This window comes from Brienomyrus brachyistius, chromosome 10, assembly GCF_023856365.1.
Source record: "Brienomyrus brachyistius isolate T26 chromosome 10, BBRACH_0.4, whole genome shotgun sequence".
NCBI classification, from domain to species: Eukaryota; Metazoa; Chordata; class Actinopteri; order Osteoglossiformes; family Mormyridae; genus Brienomyrus; species Brienomyrus brachyistius.
The window spans coordinates 3,977,993-3,984,633 of record NC_064542.1 but is presented as its reverse complement, the minus strand read 5'-3'; the positions used below and the strand labels follow the sequence as shown (position 1 = coordinate 3,984,633).

The following is a 6,641-nucleotide window of genomic DNA, read 5'->3' as shown; positions in this document are numbered from 1 at the left end:
GGGACTACAACCCCCCCATCCCCCCAGTAATTTACACCCATGTCTCCTATAATAATGCATGTGTCAGTAATGCTAATGTGAAACAGCTGAATGAGTCTTTCAATCAAGGAAACAAAAAGCATGAAGAACTGAACTATTTAGCGAAGCACAAGAGCCTTTCAGTTTTAAAGTAGTAAATAGTTTATAAAACCCAAAATACCTCCAAGTGTTCTCCCTGATCTCCCTGGTCACCATAATTTAAAAGACTCACCAGCTATGCTACTTTGGGAATTGCACCAAAAGTAATACAACTTATTGCCTCTGTAACAGTGGACATTTTGTTATTTCCACTTGCACTCCTGTGGGAGCTTGAGCTTTTCTTATGCACTGACCCCTGGTGGTATCGGGTAGAACTGCTTGGCTCTCTCAGTTTTGGGGAGATTAAGCCAGCGCATGGCTGATATATCCCGAGCTATTGTCGCAGCGCTGGGCTCAGAGTTCAGGGGAACCACCCCTTAAGACACCGACTACGCCACCCTGGGAATTGCACCCAGGGAAATAGTTCCTAAACTAAATGAAACTCCAAGAGAAAGGTACTCAGGTCCGTTATACACGGCAGCAAGAGACGTCACTCCACTTACAATCTTTTATTACAAATAAATTAATAAAACACCATCCACACGACAAAATAAAACCTCGGGGCTGGTCCACACAGGGTAGGAGGTTAAACAGTCAAACAGCAGATGGCATCCTGAAACAAAACACTACAACTCCCATGCATACACACAATACAACATGCCACCACAAAAAGTTCCCTTCCTCCCTAATGGCATCCCAACCCCAAAGAATCTTAAAACACAATAAAATCCCTCACTCTAAACAGTTAATCCTCGCAGTTAAACAAGGAATGACAAGCTACCAATCCCCACATTCATAATACAAAAAAAGGAGAGAAGAGAAGAGCAGAGGCAAAGAGGCAAAGCAGCAGCAACTGCAGGACAGGCAATCCAGACCGCAGCTGTAAAAGCAGGCAGAGCAGCAATGCTTAATGGCGTAGTGATCTCCAACCAGCCGGATAAAACTCCCTCCACGTTGCCTGCAAAGGATGGCGCCAGGCAAAACAAGTTAATTAAAACCCACAATCACGAACCAAAATCCAACTTACGGGCGATTTTACACAAGCCCATTACAGGTCGCCAGCCCCACCATTTACCCGCAGCAACGTGCACCCACCGGTTGAGTACAAGTGAGCCGAAACAGAATGGAATAAAACGTACCCACTGCCACCTACCAAACAGCCACCTCCAATAAATCCGTCGTATGCAGATCTTTACCACGAAGTCAGGTAACCGGAAGAACCTTGCCAGCGTTCGACCCCCAGCCAACCACTGCCATTTTTATAGGGCGCTACCACGAATTACGATACAAATCGGCCCGCACATTTAAAGGCACAGGTACTTAAAATAGTCATACTGCCACAGTCTACCCCCCCCCCTTTTTAAATCGTCGACCCGACGATGGAATACAAAGTCTAACTCCAGGGTCTAAAAAGGGCAGCAACTGCATTAGACACAGGGTCGAGAGAGCTTACAGTCCCTTGTGCCATCACCCCCGCAGGCCTCGGAAGATGGTAAACGTTAAAGTGTTGGCCTGCCGTTGCTCGGGTTGTCCTTCGCACTTCCACTTCCTGGGAGTGAGGATGACTCATGGCTGGAACCACTCTGGAACTAAGTGGCTGACTCACTACTGATGGAGAAACCACTGAGGGGCCTGGGACTTCAGCAGGCCGCAAAGGAGACTTCTGAGCAGCACATGTCCTTGCCACTGGCCTAGACAGTGAGGAACCAGACACTCCCCCCGGACCTTCCTGCCTCAACACCACCAGGTCCTCATCATCTGAAGATTCATCTGATGAAAATGTTGACTCCATAGGCAAAGGGTTGCCAGGGCAGACACCAGAGACATTTAATATGGCCTTCAACAAAGTTCGATGGACGTGCCTGACCTGGGTCTGGTCATCCACAGGTGCGATGGCATAAACTGCTCCACCAGCCTTAGGCATTTTTAGAACTCGGTACATCACAGAGCTCCACCAATCTCTAATTTTATGACGCCCTCTGGTACTACAATCACGAACGAGTACTAGCTGGCCTTCACTTAGAGGGCGATCTCGAACATGCTGGTCATGGTTCTTCTTCCGGCGCTCAGCCGCCATCTTCAACCGTCCCCTGGCCCCGTCAAAGGCCAACTGTAGTCGAGTCCGATGTTCTTCAATCCAATCATGGACATGTCCACTCATGGGTTCTGCCACTCTGCCTAGAAGGAAATCAACTGGTAGCCTAGGCTCCTGACCGAACATAAGAAAAAAAGGAGATTCCCCAGTCGCCTGATGGGGAGTAGTGTTATAACAATAAAGCACCTGTGGCAGACAGGAATCCCAATCTCTCTTCCAGGACACAGGCAAAGTACGCAACAAGTTGTGGAGAATCCTATTAAAGCGTTCGCACTGACCATTGCCCGCTGGATGGTATGGAGTAGTGCGAGATTTCTCAATCCCATAAAGACCGCAAAGCTGCTGGATAAGGGAGCTTTCAAAGTTACGGCCTTGGTCTGAATGTATCCGGGCAGGAACACCAAACTTTGAAAACCATTCAGCTACCAGAACTTGGGCCACGGTGGAGGCGCGTTGATCATGGGTGGGGACAGCCAGAGTGTATTTACTAAAAACATCAGTCATGACCAAGACATTTTCAAGTCCACTCTGGGCAGGCTCTAACACAGTGTAGTCAACTGCTAAAATCTCATTGGGCCGAGAAGCCAACAAATGCCCCATAAAAGTACGAGCTGCTGGATGTGTATCCTTAGCCACTTGGCACCTCTCACATTGTTGACACCACTGGGCTACCTCGGAGGACATACCTGGCCAATAGCACCGCTGGCGCAACAATTCCAATGTTCTTTCCACGCCCTGGTGGCCATGGTCTTGATGTACTTGAGTCAACACCTTATTCTTTAAGGTATCGGGCAACACCAACTGAAAAGTAGTTTCAGCACCATCAGGACGACAAACCTGACGGTACAGGAGCCCGTTCTTTTCAACCAGGCAATCCCATTGTCGGAGCAAGGCCAGTGCTGGCCTTGAAAGTTGTTTCCGTTCCTCTGCATTAGGATGTTCCTTGCGAGTCCAAAATGGCAAGATTTCCTGAATAACTGGGTCAGCCTGCTGAAGCACACACAAATCAGGGGTAGAGCAAGGAAAAACTGCAATAGCACTGCTTTGAACAAGTAGCTGCTACCAACTTCATCGTACCACCTAGGACACGACATACCTTCCGGCCACGCACTCTGACTTTACCTGGAGTACCACTGGAGAACTGCACCTCCGAACAATGGCATTGTTGCAACGCCTGCATAACAGGTTCTGGGGCTGCAGATACTGCAGGTGACTCAAATAGACCCAGCCCATGCTGTCCAAAAAGCTCTTGATAGCACCGCCGGATCACATTCATCCCCAACACACCAGGGACCTGTGGGGATGACTCGCCTGGGGGGTCCCTAACCACTAACACCCCACACTGTGGCATTAACTTACCACAAAGCTCAACCTCCAACTCTAGATAGCCAATATAAGGAATGGCTAATCCATTGGCCGCCCGAAGTTGTAGCCAATGACAAGCCTGAAGGCGCTCTTGACCCCACTGTCCAAAGTGCTGAATGAAACAACTTTCAGTAATGGTAGACACCATAGACCCAGTGTCGATTAAACAAGGCACTATAACCCCACCCAACACCACATCTAGATGTGGACATGGGGACATCAGTTGAGAGGCAGCGCCTAAACTTGTAGGAACCAACCTGGAGCCAGTAGGAGCCCCATCCGAACCGTGGCTCTGCAATCCGGTGGGCACTAGTTTCCCGACGCTGGCCGTGGGTGAGGCTCTCCTCCAGAAAATGGGGGAGCAGCTAAAGACTGGAACCGAGAAGGAGCCTGAACCCCATCACACTCCCTAGCAATATGCCCAGGCCGCTGACAGCGTCTACAAATGATGGAACTGCTGCGAGGTAAACGACTACGCTGATGAGAGCTCTGCAAGAGCTCAACACTCCGGGTAAGTAGGCGCAATTGCTCTTGCTGGCCCTTTAGTAGTTCCCTCAGCTCACGCATCTCAGAACCCCGGACGGAATCACCCACACCCCGGGGATTACCCTGTACTCCATACTGGATACCACAAGCTGATGGAACAGACTGACTTCGGCCACGACTACTCGGTAAACCTTCTCGCTCCCACCTAATCGCCTCACCCCTTACATCAAGTAAGGTGGCCGTGGGTTGCCTACGCACCATCTGCTTTAACTCCCGACGGAGAGCACCATCCAAAACATGCTCAAGAAACTGGTCCCTCAAGAAAACGTCAGCATTCAACGTGCCACTGGGGGCCCGCTGCTTCACCTTCTCCATAAGGCCCATCAATGAAAGGGAAAACTCCTGCAGTGTCTCCCCTTGTTGCCTCCGAGAAAAGAAAGCCTCCTGCAAAGCTACATATGGCTCTGAGCACCCATACAACTCCTGCAAAACATCAATTATGCAAGCCGGATCGCCTCGTTCTACACCAGAGCAGTACCTTATCTCCTCACGAGCTTCCCCTTCTAGATGGTCAAATAAAAAGAACGCCTGATCAGACACAGCTAAATGCCGCGCCCGCATACATGCCTGTACCTCCTCAAGCCACTCATTCAACCCTATACCAGAACGTCCTCTGAACATGGGGCACTTACGCTCCCGAGGTACAAACACCACTCGCTCTCCTGCAGGTACTATAGGGCTGGAGAGGGCTGCATGAGGTGCTGAGGTAGAAGGTGTAGCACCCGGTTCAAATATACAAGCAACCTGCTGCTGGCGAAGCCGTTCATTATCAGTCCGCAACTACAAAACTAGGTTCCTCAATTCTTGCAATTCTTCCTCCATAATAGCACCATAGAGACCAGGCTGCACAACTGAGTAGCTTGGAGTACCAACAACGGGTCACTCAAATATCCAGATATTACTTAAAAATAGCCACAAAACCAACTGCTGCTGCCTTGCCTCTTCCAAATTTACAATTCCAAAAAAAACATAGAATGGAGCACACGTCTCTGCTGACCGAAGTAAATCCTGCCGACTACGCCAAGTTGTCGCAGCGCTGGGCTCAGAGTTCAGGGGAACCACCCCTTAAGACACCGACTACGCCACCCTGGGAATTGCACCCAGGGAAATAGTTCCTAAACTAAATGAAACTCCAAGAGAAAGGTACTCAGGTCCGTTATACACGGCAGCAAGAGACGTCACTCCACTTACAATCTTTTATTACAAATAAATTAATAAAACACCATCCACACGACAAAATAAAACCTCGGGGCTGGTCCACACAGGGTAGGAGGTTAAACAGTCAAACAGCAGATGGCATCCTGAAACAAAACACTACAACTCCCATGCATACACACAATACAACATGCCACCACAAAAAGTTCCCTTCCTCCCTAATGGCATCCCAACCCCAAAGAATCTTAAAACACAATAAAATCCCTCACTCTAAACAGTTAATCCTCGCAATTAAACAAGGAATGACAAGCTACCAATCCCCACATTCATAATACAAAAAAAGGAGAGAAGAGAAGAGCAGAGGCAAAGAGGCAAAGCAGCAGCAACTGCAGGACAGGCAATCCAGACCGCAGCTGTAAAAGCAGGCAGAGCAGCAATGCTTAATGGCGTAGTGATCTCCAACCAGCCGGATAAAACTCCCTCCACGTTGCCTGCAAAGGATGGCGCCATTCAAAACAAGTTAATTAAAACCCACAATCACGAACCAAAATCCAACTTACGGGCGATTTTACACAAGCCCATTACAGGTCGCCAGCCCCACCATTTACCCGCAGCAACGTGCACCCACCGGTTGAGTACAAGTGAGCCGAAACAGAATGGAATAAAACGTACCCGCTGCCACCTACCAAACAGCCACCTCCAATAAATCCGTCGTATGCAGATCTTTACCACGAAGTCAGGTAACCAGAAGAACCTTGCCAGCGTTCGACCCCCAGCCAACCACTGCCATTTTTATAGGGCGCTACCACGAATTACGATACAAATCGGCCCGCACATTTAAAGGCACAGGTACTTAAAATAGTCATACTGCCACACTATGCTACCCTGCAGAATCCCAACTTTCTGCTGTTTTGTGCCAGGAGAATAAAATGGCTGCATGGTCCCACATTCCCTCGTTCATTGAGTGAGAAAACCACAACGCACACCGAAGAGGGGTTACACCTCCACATGGAGGACACAAAGGTTCATTAATACTGGAAAGCCCAGGCATGGGTACTCAATGCTGAATGCTCAAAGGTATAACTAAAATGCTATTAAGAAGAACAGAGCTTAGGGTTTACCCCAGAGAGATAGTATGGCTGGGTGAAATATAAACAATATATACAGTATATACTGTATGTGTGAGAGCGCAATATGTATACAGAGTTAGCAGTATGTGTGCATAATGTGCAAGAGTGCAGGATTTAATCGTAGAGGAAGTTTATCAGTAGTTCACCAGTAATTCTGGTCCATATTACACTGCAGGTGACAGTCCAGGACAGTCCAAGAAGAAAGGGCCATTTAATCCCTGTGCCATTTGTGT

At 48.7% G+C, this 6,641-nt stretch overlaps 1 long non-coding RNA gene across 1 annotated transcript; it reads right to left on the bottom strand.

Annotated features, from left to right (window-relative positions):
- Positions 1-611: 611 nt before the first annotated feature.
- On the bottom strand, positions 612-6,132 carry LOC125751169 (uncharacterized). Its single transcript, XR_007400541.1, has 2 exons — positions 5,951-6,132; positions 612-1,075 (listed from the first exon to the last, which is right to left on the bottom strand). It is a non-coding gene; the product is annotated as an uncharacterized LOC125751169 (long non-coding RNA).
- Positions 6,133-6,641: the final 509 nt, after the last annotated feature.